The 16,666-nt window shown below is 34.8% G+C and overlaps 1 protein-coding gene across 2 annotated transcripts in view; it reads right to left on the bottom strand.

The window, feature by feature from the left end:
* Nucleotides 1-16,666, bottom strand: part of LOC101898220 (protein peste) — a 44,039-nt gene extending 27,373 nt beyond the window's left edge. Inside the window, exon 1 of one of the 2 annotated variants that reach the window (XM_059123838.1) lies at nt 15,929-16,666. The gene's annotated coding sequence lies outside the window, so the exon portion shown is untranslated. The remainder of the gene's footprint in view (nt 1-15,928) is intronic. The other variant, XM_059123839.1, reaches the window with a different exon arrangement.

Below are 16,666 nucleotides of genomic sequence, written 5' to 3'. Positions count from 1 at the left end.
AAATCCACGATTTTTGGAAAGAAAGCCCTTAAAAAATTTTTGTTAAAAAATACACGATTTTTGGAAAGAAGGCACTTAAAAAATTTTTGTTAAAAAATCGACAATTTTTGGAAAGAAAGCCCTTAAAAAATGTTTGTTAAATAATCCACGATTTTTGGAAAGAAAGCCCTTAAAAAATTTTTGTTAAAAAATACACGATTTTTGGAAAGAAGGCACTTAAAAAATTTTTGTTAAAAAATCGACAATTTTTGGGAAGAAAGCCCTTAAAAAATGTTTGTTAAAAAATCCACGATTTTTGGAAAGAAAGCCCTTAAAAAATTTTTGTTAAAAAATCCACGATTTTTGGAAAGAAAGCCCTTAAAATTTTTTGTTAAAAAATCCACGATTTTTGGAAAGAAAGCCCTTAAAAAATTTTTGTTAAAAAATCCACGATTTTTGGAAAGAAAGCCCTTAAAAAATTTTTGTTAAAAAACCCACAATTTTTGGAAAGAAAGCCCTTAAAAATGTTTGTTAAAAAATCCAAGATTTTTGGAAAGAAAGCCCTTAAAAAATTTTGTTAAAAAATCCACGATTTTTGGAAAGAAAGCCCTTAAAAAAATTTTGGTGAAAAAACCCACGATTTTTGGAAAGAAAGCCCTTAAAAATTTTTGTTAAAAAATCCAAGATTTTTGGAAAGAAAGCCCTTAAAATTTTTTTGTTAAAAAATCCACGATTTTTGGAAAGAAAGCCCTTAAAAAATTTTTGTTAAAAAATCCACGATTTTTGGAAAGAAAGCCCTTAAAAAATTTTTGTTAAATCCACGAAAGCCCTTAAAATTTTTTGTTAAAAAATCCAAGCTTCTTGGAAAGAAAGTCCTTAAAAATTTTTTGTTAAAAAATCCACGCTTCTTGGAAAGAAAGCCATTAAAAATATTTTTTTAAAATCTCAGAATCAGGAAAAGGAATTGCTTCAAAACTAATTTTAAAAAAATCCACTACTTTATTTAGAGAAGTCCTAGAAAAATATTTTTATAAAGCCCTCAATTTGTGGAGAAAAAATTAAAAAAACTATTGTTAAAATTCCACGATTCTTGTAAAGAAAATCCATAAAAATTACTGCTAAAAAATTTACGATTCTTGTAAAGAAAATCCTTAAAAAAATATTGCTAAAAAATCTACGATTCTTGAAATTAAATATTTTAAAAAATAATATATACTGTAAATAATAAAAAAATCCACGACCCCTAAACATATTTAAAAAATCCACAATTTTAAAATGATCATTTAAAAATATCAACAATTAAAAATTTATCCAAGAATCTTAAAAAATATTTAAAAAATCCACGAATCTTGGAAAGGAATTTCTTACATTTTTTAAAATATCACGACAAAAAACTTCCATTCTTAATTTTCCATTTAAATTTTATTTAAATCCCAATTTCCTAACAAATATTTTGCTTAAAAAAACACGTGAAAGATAATCGGACACATACAGGGTGAGATAAAAAAAACTGCAACAAAGTTAAACGCCATAGTTTTTACATTTTTTTTAAATTTTTTTTGAATGAAAGCAAAAAATATCGGAAATAGCATTAAATTTAAGAATAAATTTAGATTTGTTCGATTTGGTCACCTTTGACACGAATTATGGCCTTCAAATGGCCAATGGAACGGTTACACACTGCCTGAATGTTGCTCTGTGGTATTTTGGCTCATTCCCGGCGAAGCGCTTGCTTGAGGTGATGGACACTTTGGTGTTGTTTAGTGCCAACCTTGCTTTCCAAAATACTCCAGACACAATTGTCCAACAGATTGGTATCCGTAGATTTTGGTGGCCATTGTGCGCTGGAAATGAAGCGAGAAACCTCATTTTGTAACCATTCTTGGGTGGGGCGTGCTGAGTCCGATGGTGCTCAGTCCTGTTGGAATGTCCAAGGTCTGCGGCCATAATGTTTGCGTGCCCAAAGCTTTAATACATCCTCCAGAATATTTTCGCGATAATATTCGGCATTTATTCTGATACGAGCGGAGAGTGACCATCGGCTGTTATGGCGGCCCACACCATCACCATGGTCGGCGCTTGATTTCTCTTTTTCTGTTGGCCAACCGAAGGTGCACATTTTCAGCTGACCTGTTTGACAAGTAAACACGATCATTTTGTTTGTTTACAAACTGCTCGACAACGAATGTTTTCTCATCGGAGTCGGAGAAAACCAAATTCGGCAGTTCACCACTTTCGGCCAAGCGAAGCAACTCTTTAGCTCTTTTGAGTCTATTTTCTTTCTGTTGCGGTGCGAGTTCTTGCACTTTTTAGAATTTCAATGTCTTTACGCCGAGCTCATTTTTCAATATTTGCCGAATGGAATATTGCGATATGTTCAGCTCTCGAGCCATTTTTCGGCCACTGCGACGCAGGTTTCGATCAAGTCGCTTCATTACTTTTCGAACCATTTCTGCTCATGTTGCTGTTTTCTTCGGTCCACTTCCTTGACGTCGGGCTACGCTGCCAGTCGCTATGGTAACGAGCGATGGTACGAGATACAAAAGATTTATTCACATTTAAATTCTGGAGTTCCCTAACGATAGCCACTTGTGGTTTTCCAGCCAAATATAAAGAAATCACGCTTGAATTCCATAACTTTTTTTCTGGAAAATTCTCACCAAAATGCTTTTGTACGCTAGTAAACAATATAATGAGCTGTCACTGGAATAATTTTAACAGCTGTCGGACGAGTGGCTTAGAAATGACAGCAGTCTAAAGTTGGTTGCAATTTTTTCATCTCACCCTGTATTTCACATTCATAAAAGTTGACCCTTTGTAGTTGACCCTTGACCCTTTGTGGGGGATGAAGATGACGGCGTGGGCCGATAATGCCCATTTTCGCATCGGACATAACACTGATACAAATATTGGGATTTGCACGAAATCGAATGATCCTTTCTAGTTCTACATGGTAAATTATTTTCTGTGAAAATATTGACCTTTTATGGGGGATGTAGCAGAAAGAGTGGACCGATATCCCCCATTTCCGAACTCGATCAAAGTTTGACAATAATATTTAGATGTACCAAGTTCGCATTTTTCAGAATTTGTATTTTTAATACTTTCAAATAGCTCCTAAAAAATTACTTATTTTTTGACTTGCTGGTAATGCCGATGGTACGTTGTTGCCATTATTTTACGTATGCTGGTAATGGAGAAGGTACTGATGGTGGCAGATATAATAAATAATGAATTCGACGTTAAATCTAGAATGTCCGCGTCTACTGAAGGAAAGCTTCGTTTACAATGGATTTATCCAACTTTGGTATGGGCTATTCTGAAATACCCATTTTTCTTACAAAATTGAAAAAGTAAATCAAATCTTGAATACAAAAATTTCTGTTTTGTCAGCCTCTCGAGATTAACAATGGCAGCATTGATTCAGCAATATTTTGTTTAATTACTCTGTGTAATGAGACGACAATGACAGAACGACAGTTGCATTTAAACAAAAAATAAAAAAACAAACAAAATTGTTACGTTCCGCATGCAAATAGAGGAGGGAATCGGCACAAAGTCTCCATCTAAATTATGGCAAATCACATTTCGTGTGAGAAAAAGGTTCGAATTTGTTATTTTGAATTGGATGACATGGTGTTGCAAAAATAATAATAAAAATAAAGTATTTAAATCAATAATTATAAATTGATTGTTGTTTTTGAATTTGAAAATTTTTTATCAACAAACTAAATTATTTGCACGTTTTTGTAAAAAAAAAAATAAAAACAACAACTGTGCCACTTTAAAATTATTTTAATAATTTTGAGAATTACAATACAGTATGAGTTTGTATGTTCCGTAGCGCATAAGTATGTATTTTTATTGTATGTTAATAACCCTTTAATAAATTATTCGACGTTGGGCGCCAGACTGGATCGAGATGACTTTTATTTAAATTTTTAATTATTTTTTTTTGAGTTCATATGTTTTAGGTGCAGTTAAATGAGTATGACTTAATTACTAAATCACATTAATTTTTGAAACAGGAGGCATTTTGAAAGCCTTTGAGAGAAAGCATTTAGAAAACATTCTGCACAAGGTCTTTGAATTATGAGATCTACAAAAGACTTAATTATTAAACTCGATACATAAAAATATAGATATTAAACAAATGTTTACACTTCTAACAGCAGAAACCTTCAAAAAGTCTTAGACCCTTCAAAAGTAAAAGACCCGAAAGTATTTCGAATTATCCTTCCAACTTTAGAAAACTGCAAAAGATCTTTTGAATTATAGGACCTAAAAAAGAGATCTCCTTATCTTCCTGTAAATCACTAATGTTCTCCAATTTTTATATACTCAGCCATATGGCTAGAGAGGGTAAATATTATTTGATACTGCCAAGACGTGCCTCATCGAAATAATGTTTTAGACCCTAGGTCTCTTTGGACCGAATTCGTTTCAGGACATTTGGAGTCGTTTGGCTGTTGCGCACGATAACTCCAGAAGGGAGTATATGATTTTGTCCAAACTTTCTTACATCGTAATATTATTATCAAACTTAGATCGAGTTCGGAGATGGGCAATATCTGCAAACTCCTTTTGGTATCTCCCCCCCCCCCCCCAAAAAAAAAAGGTCGAAATTTTTCAAAAAAATATTTTACTGCACAGAAAGAGAAAATATAATCCGATTTTACTCCAACTTTAAAAATACTAATATTTGCATCAGTGCTACATCAGGTGAGAAAATGGACATAAGGGTCAAAATTTTGAATAATTATAACTCTTACAAAATGTGACGAAAGAGTCCGATTGTCTTCAAATTACACACATCACAATATTTTTATTAACCCAAGGTCTGGTGTGAAGATGGGATATACAGCTTGAGATGAAAAAATTGAAACCAACTTCCGACTGCCACTCGTCCGACAGCTGTTAAAATTATTCCAGTGACAGCTCATTATATTGTTTACAAGCGTACAAAATCAATTTGGTGAGAATTTTCCAGAAAAAAAGTTATTCGTGATAGAATTCAAGTGTGATTTCTTTATATTTGGCTGGAAAACCACAAGTGGATATCGTTAGAGCACTCCAGGTGCTCATGGTGATGGTGTGGGCCGCCATAACAGCCAATGGTCGCTCTCCACTCATATTAATCGACCGTGGCATCAGAATAAATGCCAAATATTATCGCGAAAATATTCTGAAGGGTGTATTAAAGCCTTGAGCATGCAAACATTTTGGCCGCAGACCTTGAATATTCCAACAGGACTCAGTACCATCGCACTCAGTACGGCACCCAAGAATCGTTACAAAATGAGGTTCTCCGCTTCATTTCCACGCACAATGGGCACCAAAATCTCCAGATACCAATCCGTTGGGCTATTGTGTCTGGAGTATTTTGGAAAGCAAGGTTGGCACTGGTAAAAATACCAACATGTCGATCACCTTCAGCAAGCGCTTCGCCGGGAATGGGCCAAAATACCGCAGAGCAACATTCGGGCAGCGTGTGACGGTTTCATTGGCCGTTTGAAGACCATAATTCGCGCCAAAGGTGACCAATTCGAACAAATCTAAACTTATTCTAAAATTTGATGCTATTTCCGACATTTTTGGCTTTCATTCAACAAAATTAAAAAACAAGAAAAAAGCTGTAAGTTCAGCCGAGCCGAACTTTGAATACCCTCCACTAATTGGAACGAATTTTGCAATTCTCAAAAACAAAAAAATCCGTTAAAAATTCTGTTAAAATCTTAAAAATACCGAATGCAGCTGTTATTTTAGGGTCTATACGATGACATGGACCTGCACAGGTAACTTTTGCCGTAAGCCATCACACTATTCAAATGCGAAACTTAAAAAAAATCGGTGAGAAATGTAGCAAAAATCGTCAAAATACCGAATATAGTGAGGTACTGTTATAAGGGGGCTATACGAAGACGTTGACCTGCACATATAATTTTCTGTCTAAGGCTGTAGTATTCATTACGAACTTGAAATAACAAATTTGAAACAATTTCGGTGAATAATGTGGCTAAAATCATCAAAATACCGGAGGTACCGCCCCCATATATAGGGCTATACCAAAACGTAGACCACCTACATAGCCCATTTTCAATACCAAAAGTCCTACAGACGTAATATACATTTGAGTAAAATGTTATCAATCTACTTCATTTTGTTCGGAAGCCAGAGTGATTTCCACAGACGGACCGACGGGTGGACGGACGGACATTGCTAGATCGACATAGAATTTATAATTTGTGGGGTCTAAAATCTATATTTCGAGGTGTTACAAACGGAATGATAAACATAATACGCCTTGTGTACTATGGTGGAGGGTATAAAAATGTAAAAATTATGGCGTTTGACTTTGTTGCAGTTTTCTATCTCACCCTGTATTTCTCTCAACCAGAAACCCAAGACGAATATGGAATTTATGATTCCGCATAAAATTGGATATAAATGTTCGAATTTTTTATAATTTTGCCTATACGAATATTTTTATCTATATTAGTTAAAGTATGAAAATGGAATACTTCGGTCGACTATATCTGGTACCTAGCGCACATTTAAACATTTTCTAAAAATAACCACATATCTCATATAAAGTGAAGGCTATAACCAATAAAGTCCAAACCTGACACGTCGCAATATTTATATCGTATTTATTTAGGTCCGATACGAAATGGACAATATTGGGCCATTTCTTCGGAACCTACTCCATAGAGGGTGAACCATTTGATAACAATCATAATACAAGTAAAAATATATTCAAATAATCGAACATTGGCTGAGGGTATACATCTGTCGGCAAAACCGACTAATACTTATTCACTTGTTTAGGTGCAATCAAATACTTGATATTTTTGTTTTGAAATTAGTCATTAATGTAAAAATTCCACTCGATCGATATTTGTGCCGGGTATAAAGTTTCACTCAGTTGCTCAGCCAAATCGCCAGTTATCAATTGTACTTGTGTATTGGCGATCTTCAAAGTTTTGTTGTTTTCGAATTAGTTGCGATGTTTCAATTTTATTGCATTTTGTACTATTGACCGATAAGCAGTGTGATTTCGCGAGCGAACAACCTAAGCGTGAACACTATCAGTAGTTCGATCGTCAGACGATGCAATAAATTGTTTTTCCGATTATTTTATAATTCCGAGATTCGAATATTATTCACCCAATACTAATTTCTTTGTTTAATAATTCAAAAAGAACAAAAATAAGTTCAATATTCCACAGGTGGGTGGGTGCCTTCGGAAAAGATACATTTTATGAATGCTAGTAAATTATTCCGTGGATAATGGATGCAAATCGACTACCTTTCTAAAAAAAATGCATGGGAGAATAACTATTTTTTTTTTGTTTTAATTAATAAATTATTTAGTTTGATGTAATAAAGATATGCTAATATTTGCGAATTAAAATAAAATATTTAATGGAGTTGTTTACCTTAACGGTACCAAGACGCAATGTACGCTCATGCAACAAATCTCATTATCATTTAATGAGTAATTTTGGAATAAATATTAAAGCTGGTTTACTAACCCCTTACATTGGCATGGGTAAAATAAGAAAAAATTAAACACTCGTATCTTTAACCTATGAAATTGCGATAGTCGTGTGCATTCTGTGAATATATTATTGTGGAATATTGTTTAGGTTTGATATATCGTAATGGAATTTAATCAAACTAAGTTACTTTAATTTAGATACTCCGCCAAATTTTGACATTTCCTTATTAGTTCTTCTCTTTGGACAACATTGGTTTCGGGACATTTTAAGTTGGTCTAGAAATGTCCCTTCGTCTGTCTGGTTGGTGCACATTATAGCATTCGAGGGAAGTATCCGATTTGGTCCAAAATTGGTTCGGTACTATTATGAAAGTTAGATCGAGATCGGAGATGATCAACATTTTCACAGAAATTAATTTACCTCATAGAAAAAGGCAGAATCATCTCAATTTCTTCAAACTTTGTATATCTGAATATTTTTATTTTTCCTAGATAGAGGTACGATGTCGGTCCACTCCATCAAGTACCTCCCTCAGAAAGGATTAACATTTTGAATAATTGTAAATCTTATAAAATGTGAAATATCAAATTTGGCACAATCTAATATTTCTACCGATACAAGATCTGGTATGAAGAACGATTGGAACGGACCACTCATTCTGGTACCTGCCCCACAACTTTGAATACCCAAAATGTTCATAAAATACGAAATGATCATCTGATTCTTTCTATATGGTTTGAAGATGGTAAATACAGGGTGAGATTAAAAAACTGCAACAGTCAAACGCCATAATGTTTATATTATTTTTTTTTAATTTTATTGAATGAAAGCAAAAAATTTCGGAAATAGCTTCATATTTCAGTATAAGTTTAGATTTATTCGAATTGGTAACCTTTGGCACGAATTATTGCCTTCAAACGGCAAATAAACTGTCACACGCTGCCCGAATGTTGCTCTGCGGTATTTTTGCCCATTCCCGGCACAGCGCTTGCTTGAGGTGATCGACACGTTGGTATTTTTTAGTGCCCAACTTTGCTTTCCAAAATACTACAGACACAAAAGTCCAACGCATTGGTATCCGGAGATTTTGGTGGCCATTTTGCGCTGGAAAAGGAGCGAGGAACCTCATTTTGTAACCATTCTTGGGTGGCGCGTGCTGAGTGCGATGGAGCTGAGTTCTATTGGAATACCCAAGGTCTGCGGACAAAATGTTTGTGTGCCCAAAGCTTTAATACAACCTCCAGAATATTTTCGCGATAATATTCGGAATTTATTCTGATGCCTCGGACGATTAATATGAGCGACTCGGCTGTTATGGCGGCCCACACCATCACTATGGCCTGCGCTTGAGTTCTGGTGGCCAGCCGAAGGCGCATATTTTCAGCTGACCTCTTTGGCAAGTAAACACGATCATTTTGTTTGTTTACAAAATGCTGGACAACGAATGTTTTCTCATCGGAGAGAGAGAGAACCAAATTAGGCAATTCACCACTTTCGGCCAAGCGAAGCAACTCTTTAGCTCTTTTGAGGCTATTTCCTTTCAGTTGCGCACTTTTTGGAATTTCAATGGCTTTATCCCGAGCTCATTTTTCAATATTTGCCGAATGGAATATTGCGATATTTTCAGCTCACGAGCTATTTTTCTGCCACTGCGACGTGGATTTCTATCAAGTCGCTTCTTTACTTTTCGAACTATTTCTGCTGATGTTGCTGTTTTCTGCCGCCCACTTCCTTGACATCGGGCAACGCTACCAGTATCAATATCACGGTAACGAGCGATGGTACGAGGCACAAAAGATTTATTCACATTTTAATGCTGAAGTGCTCTAACGATAGCCACTTGTGGTTTTCCAGCCAAATATAAAGAAGTCACACAATCACACTCGAATTTCATCACGAATAACTTTTTTCCAGAAAATTCTCACCAAAATGCTTTTGTACGCTTGTAAAAAATATAATGATCTGTCACTGGAATCGTTTTATCAGCTGTCGGACGAGTGGCTTAGAAATAACAGCAGTGTGAAGTTGCTTGCAGTTGTTTCATCTCACTCTGTACATGTCGCAATTGTCGTCCGATCCTCACGAAATTTTGCATGGGGGTAGGGTTAGGCTCAAAATTAAACCCTATTGTTCTTAATGTACATTTAGGGGTTCAAAGGGACACCAAAATTTTTAAATTTTCTAATTTTGTAGTCGCTCTGTAGGCTACAATTCAAAACCAATCTACAGAGAGTAAAGGACAGGGAAGAAGTCTAGAAGTCTGTAAAATGGACCACAACTCTCGTGTGAAATTGTTTTGAATACCTAACAACACGACGTAGTGCGTAAATATTGGCCACACTTCCCGGATCAAAAACCTAAGGGTAACATCTGGGCAGGGCTCTTTGACATTATTTTAAAAACGAAATCTTCCAAAATGGATTTGGACATAAGTTGACTTCGAACATATTGTAGTGTTGTAGAGTATCATGCTTATTTCTTTTTTTAATAACGGCCAACAGAAACATCGGAAGTTTACTTCTGCGCCACCTTGTACATGCCTTCAAGCATACACCACATATTAGTACTTGTTTGTTTCCCCACTACGCGTCTCTGGATCAAAGATCATCTATAAATCTTTGCTAAATAAAAATTCAGGTAACTTCATAAACGTTTTCAACATGCCTCATTCAGCTTCTGTTTCCTTGTGTTCCGAACTTATCTTTCGTAAATTTAACAACAACAAATAATGGCAACACGTTTCGTACTTCAGAATACTACGATTTATAATTGTCATTGTTTACCAACTCCGGGACATGGCGCAAAAGAGTAAAACATGCCAGTGAAGTAGATTACGATTGATGTTATTTTTGCACCATCCGATATAAAACAATGAGGATTAGATAATTTCCACAGGTAGATTAATTTGAATTAACCCGGGCGGCAGTTAAGTGGCATGGCCTTGGCATTAAGGGGCCTTCAAAAAATTAGTGAAAATTGAGATTTGTGGAAAATTATTTGTACAAATTCCGAAAACTTTTATTGGAATAACTCATTATAAGTTGAAATGAATAAACTGCAACCAACTCCAGACTGCTGTCATTTATAAGCCACTCGTTCGACAGCTGTTTTTTTACTCCAGTGGCAGCTCATTATATTATTTATAATCGTACAAAAGCATTTTGGTGAGAATTTTCCAGGACAAAAGTTATCCGTGATGGAATTCTAACATCATAGTGTCATTTCATTATATTTGGCTGGAAAACCACAAGTGGCTATCATTTGAGCACTCCATCATCTAAATGTGAATAAATCTTTTGTGTCTCGTAGCATCGCTCGTTACCGTGATACTGGTAGCGTAGACCGACGTCTAGTAAGTGGACGGTAGAAAACAGCAACAGCAGCAGAAATGGTTCGAAAAGTAAAGAAGCCCGCGTCGCAGTGGCCGAAAAGTGGCTCGTGAGCTGAACATATCGCAGTATTCTATTCGGCAAATATTGAAAAATGAGTTCGGGGTAAGTCATTGAAATTCCAAAAAGTGCAAAAGCCTACGCCGCAACAGAAAAAATAGGCTCAAAAAAGCTAAAGAGTTGCTTCGCTTGGCCGGAAGTGATGAACTGGCGAATTCGGTTTTCTCCGATGAGAAAACATTCGTTGTCCAGCAGTTTTTAAACAAGCAAAATGATCGTGTTTACTTTCCAAAGAGGTCAGCTGAAAATGTGCACCTTCAGTTGGCCACCAGAACTCAAGCGCCGGCCATGCCGGACAGCCGATTGTCGCTCTCCGATCGTATTTTTCGACCGTGGCATCAGAATAAATGCCGAATATTATCGCGAAAATATTCTGAAGGGTGTATTAAAGTCTTGGGCACGCAAACATTTTGGCCGCAGACCTTGGACATTTCAACAGGACTCAGCAGCATCGCACTCAGGACGCGCCACCCAAGAATGGTTACAAAATGAAGTTCCTCGCTTCATTTTCACCGCACAATGGCCACCAAAATCTCCGGATATCAATCCGTTGGACTATTATGTCTGGAGGATTTTGGAAAGCAAGGTTGGCACTAAAAAATACCAAAATGTCGATAACCTCAAGCAAGCGCTTCGCCAAAATGGGCCAAAATACCGCAGAGCAACATTCGGGCAGCGTGTGACGTTTTCTTTGGCCGTTTGAAGGCCATAATTCGTGTCAAAGGTGACCAATTCGAACAAATTTAAACTTATTCTAAAATTTGATGCTATTTCCGATATTTTTCCGGCTTTCATTCAATAAAATTTAAAAAAAATGTAAAAATTATGGCTTTTGACTTTGTTGCAGTTTTTTTATCTCAGCCTGTAATGTAGATAGAAGACTCCAAAAACGCCCCAAAGTACTTTGCAACCCACAAAAATATATGTGCCACCCGATTCAATTAGGAAGTAGGGTTTTTGGGTTACAATGAAAGGCCCCAGTGCACCTGCAGCCCCGTTATATTGGCCTCACATCAAGATAACATTAATAGGTGTTTTAACAACAAATAATCGGACGTTTGCATTGCCAAAAACTCATCGATAAGCATTGTTTATTTTTTTGACGTATTTTCGCGGAGTGGTTGGGGGGTTCAAGAGTGGTTTATAGTCCAACCACAACAACAAATACATTACACTTCTATGTGAAAATATCAATTTGTCACAACTTGACTGATTTATGTTCTATTTTTAGAAATTCCTACCGACACAAAAGGGGCATATCTGTTATTTCCGGCATACTAAATTGGTAAAATATTTGAAAAAAATAATAAAATAATAAAAAAAATATTTTGTTACATTTCATTGTTAACTATTTCAAAGAGTTTTAAAAATTAGTTTTTTTTTGTCATATTAATTTCGATGGTTCACTTATTTTTGTGGTTGTTCATTTCAAATGAATAGAAACAACAAATTGTTGACAGCATCATTATTAACTTTTTTTCGAAATTAATAATGCTAATGAAAAAAAATTCTATAAATAGTAAAGCGCAGTTAAAACCCCACCAACTAGACGTGATTAATTCAAATATCCTGTTTTTGGTTTCTTTTACTTTCGTTCGGTAATATTTTTTCCAATGGTCGAAAAACCTGATGGCGAAATAAATGAGGAACGAAAGGTGATACAGAATTGATGGTATTGAAGCAAGACCAGACAAGAGACAAAATGCAATAAATTTTAAATCAGAATCCACTACAAAGCTAGTTGAGTCGATAATGAGAATGAATGATTCTAGAAAAAGTAAAAGTAGGAATAAAATGAAATGTGCTAGGTACGGATATATATATTTTATTATCAGATAAAAGACATTGGGATCTATACAACTATATCGAGCGACATATATAAAATATAGAAGGTATTAGTCGGTCGATATGTATTTATATACCCCCCCCTACTATGACCATATAATTATATGCAGTTTTCATACCCTCCAGCAATCTATGAAGGCTATATTAACTTTGTTTGTTATATTAACTTTGTCATTCCGTTTGTAACTCCTCGAAATACTCATGTCAGACCCAACAAAGTATAAATATTCTGGATAAGCATAAAATGCTAAGGTGATCTAGCCATATTCGTCTGTCTGTCCACTATCCTTCGAACGAATTGAGGCAGAAGGCTAAAATGTTGCATACATGCAAAGTTTATGGGGTTAAGTTCGTAAATGGGCCATGTCGGTCCACGTTTTCGTATAGCCCCCATATGACGGTACCTCCCGTTACTCGGTATTTTCATGATTTTAGTGACATTATTTACCGGAATTATTTTAAATTTTATATTTAAAGTTTGTAACCAGTACTACAGCCTTTCAAAAAAAATACAGGTCAACGTCTTCGTATAGCCCCATATAACGGTTCTACCCAGTATTCGGTATTTTGATGATTTTAGGAACAATTTTTACCGGAATTGTTTCAAATTTTGAATTTAAAGTTCGTAAGGGGTATTACAGCCTATAACAGATCCACGTCTTCGTATAACAGTATATCCCAAAATTCGGCATTTTGAAAATTTTAAGATACCCTTTTTTTACCGGAATTGTTTTAAATTTTGTATTTGAAGTTCGTAATGGGTACTACAACCTATGACAATGCAGGTCCACGTCTTCGTATAGCCACCATATAGCTATACCCTCGATGCTCGGTATTTTGATGATTTTAGCGACATTATTAACCGAAATTGTTTGTATTTGAAGTTCAGAATCGGTACTAAATCCTATAACAGGTCCACGTCTTCGTATAGCCCTTATATAACACTACCTTCTTATATTTGGTATTTTATGATTTTAGCGATATTTTACCGGAATTGTTTCAAATTTCTAGTTCCCTGAAAATGGTGGAGGGTATAAAAAGTTCGACCCGGCCGATCTTTGCTTTTTTATACCCTCATATGGCTACGATTTTGTGCAAACTTGGTACATCGTAATATCGGTCCACATCTTCTGATACCTCCCCCACAAAAAGGTTAACATTTTCAAAAAACTATATATATATTTCTGCACAGAAAGATAAAGGATAATCCGATTTTGCACCAACTTTGTAAATCCTAATATTTGCATTAGTGCTAGGTCAGGTGCAAAAATTTACAATATCGGTCCACTCCATCAAGTACCTCCCCCACAAAAGGCCAACATTTTTAATAATTATAACTCTTATAAAATGTTATGTATGAATCCGATTGTCTTCATATTTCACACTTTCCATTATTCCACTAAAACAAAATCTGCTGTGAAGATGGTATATATCGGTCTACTCTTTTTGGTACCTCCCCCACAAAGGGTCAACATTTGGAATATCCATGAAGCTCATAAAACGCAAAATTAACCTCCGATTCCATTCAGACTTACTAAATCTCCGTATTTCCATCAAGACAAGAACTGTTTTAAAGATGGTAAATATAGGATTATTTCTTCTGCTACCTTCCATACATAAGGTTCAAGATTTTGAAAAACAGAATACTCAAAGAAAGCAAAGTAAACATCCAATTCTCCTCAATACTTACACATACAAAAATTTCCGATTTTTCTTCGCGAATCTATTAAAAAAAATTGGCATGCCCTAATTTTAGACATGGTGTGAGGACAATTTGAAAATTGTTATCAGCCAGTGGATCCTATTAAAGTCACGTGTTCAAATTTTGTTATATTTCAGGAAACATTCCAAACCACTAAAAACATAAAATTATTTACAAAATCTATACCGGAAAACATATTGAAGAACTCTTATTGTCAGCTATTATTTACAATAATATGTGTAAACAAAAGATAATATTGTTTATTACAACAAACATCCATTTGCACCTGGTTATGATTAAACTATAACAAAATGAAAATTACAGCAAATTTAGAGGTAACTCTAAAAAATCCCATTAAAGAGATATTTGGTGTTCAAGTCAGCCTTAAGACGAAGATGAGAGATAAGGCTGGATTTTGAAAATTCATACTACAAGGATAGGAAAAGTTATAGTTATATAGCCTACCCACATATATATTATTACCCACGAAACTGTTACAAAATTGGTATTTAAAAAGATTTGGTAGATGACAATCCTTAAAGTATAAGATTGTTTATAGAAGTTCCCGTTTTTGTATGGCCCCCATTATGGGCTTACACACTTTATGATATTTTTTTTTTTTTTTTTTTTTTTGAAAAGTTTAACAAACGGTTGTCCAAACGGTCTTAGTGGTATTTGTAGTTTAAAGTGGAACACGTTTGAATTCAGATAATTTTATGTAATAATGTTTCCATTACCCAATAGTCCTCTGTCCTCTTTTAGTCTAAATATACACTTAAAACTGTTCGATCTGTACGTTAAACACATCTCCAAATTTATTGAAATTACAATTGCGTGACCTTTTACTTTACACGAAATTTATCGAGGCTACACCAAAATATGGACCTGATCATGGCCATAATAAACGCCACAAATTAAGCCAATTCGCCCGGAAACTGTTACCAATTTGGTAAAAAAAATGGGGAAAATCCCATGATTTTTAAATTTTTTGTTTTATTTCATTTTTACGCGGTTTTATATACCAAATACTAATTATTAATTATAAGTTCATGATTGTCAAAAAATCGTATACCTTATTTGCAGAAAATCTTAAAATGTTTTCTATAAAACTATATGTTTTAAATTTTAAATAAATCATATGCCTTAGAAGATGTGAAGTGATCACGACCTCGCATATCGTAAGTTTAAACACATTTAAGTTAGGTGGGAAAATTAAAAATATCGGTCCAACTACTCTTCGTCCTCTCCCGAAAAAGTCCAACATTTTGAATAATAATAAATTTAAAAAAAACTGAATATCTTGCTTTTCAATATTTCGGACCGTTCCCGAAAAAAATATGAAAAAAAAAAACAATTACATATATACATTATACACATTATATTCTGATGATGCTTTCTTGTGTATTTCTTTAATCTGTGTTTGACCATTACTAGAGGGAATTGTTACTTACTCCAGATGCTGTTTTTCGAAACAAAACAATTCTGCAAACAACAACTACAAAACAATCACATATGTTATCCTCTTCCCACAGCAAAATTTTCTTTTGCAAAAATATCAAATTTACACTTTTTTGTTCACTTCGATTCCACTCAACTTATGAGATAGCACACCACTATTGTATTTTCCGTTTTACTTTTTGCGTTTTAATATCCTTTCATTCAAAAACTACGCATTTTGTCTTTACTTCGCGTTGTTTTATTTATTTTTTTTTTTTATCCTGTTGCTGGTGCCGTCACATGCATACGATGCTGCTTTAAAAATTATTTTTATTCTCTTATTATTATTCCTTTTATTCGTACATTAGTTTGTGTCTTCCAAAAAAAAATAGAGACAAACAATCAACCACCCGCGTTACAAGATTAACGGCTGCTTAGAAGAAATTCCATTTATTATGCGGCTAGTCTTTCATACGTCAACATCCATGCGACCGACCGTTATGTTTATTATTCGCGTTTTGTTATTGTTTTCTCGGCTTTAGTTTAAATTCATTTAATAATCTTTGGCTATCGTCGTCCGCGCTAAACGACCAAACAATTTGTTTTCTGAGTCTATATTAAGACAACAACCGATGACGACCAGCACTCACCTCATGCCAGATTAGAACTAATAGAGCAGACTACTGCCGACCGCCAATGACATTTGCCAAAGGTTTGATAACGACGACTGGCTAGTGAGTGTTGAATTATGA

The sequence above is a fragment of the Musca domestica genome, unplaced genomic scaffold (assembly GCF_030504385.1).
Source record: "Musca domestica strain aabys unplaced genomic scaffold, Musca_domestica.polishedcontigs.V.1.1 250, whole genome shotgun sequence".
Taxonomy (NCBI): domain Eukaryota; kingdom Metazoa; phylum Arthropoda; class Insecta; order Diptera; family Muscidae; genus Musca; species Musca domestica.
This window is presented reverse-complemented; position numbering and strand designations above follow the sequence as displayed.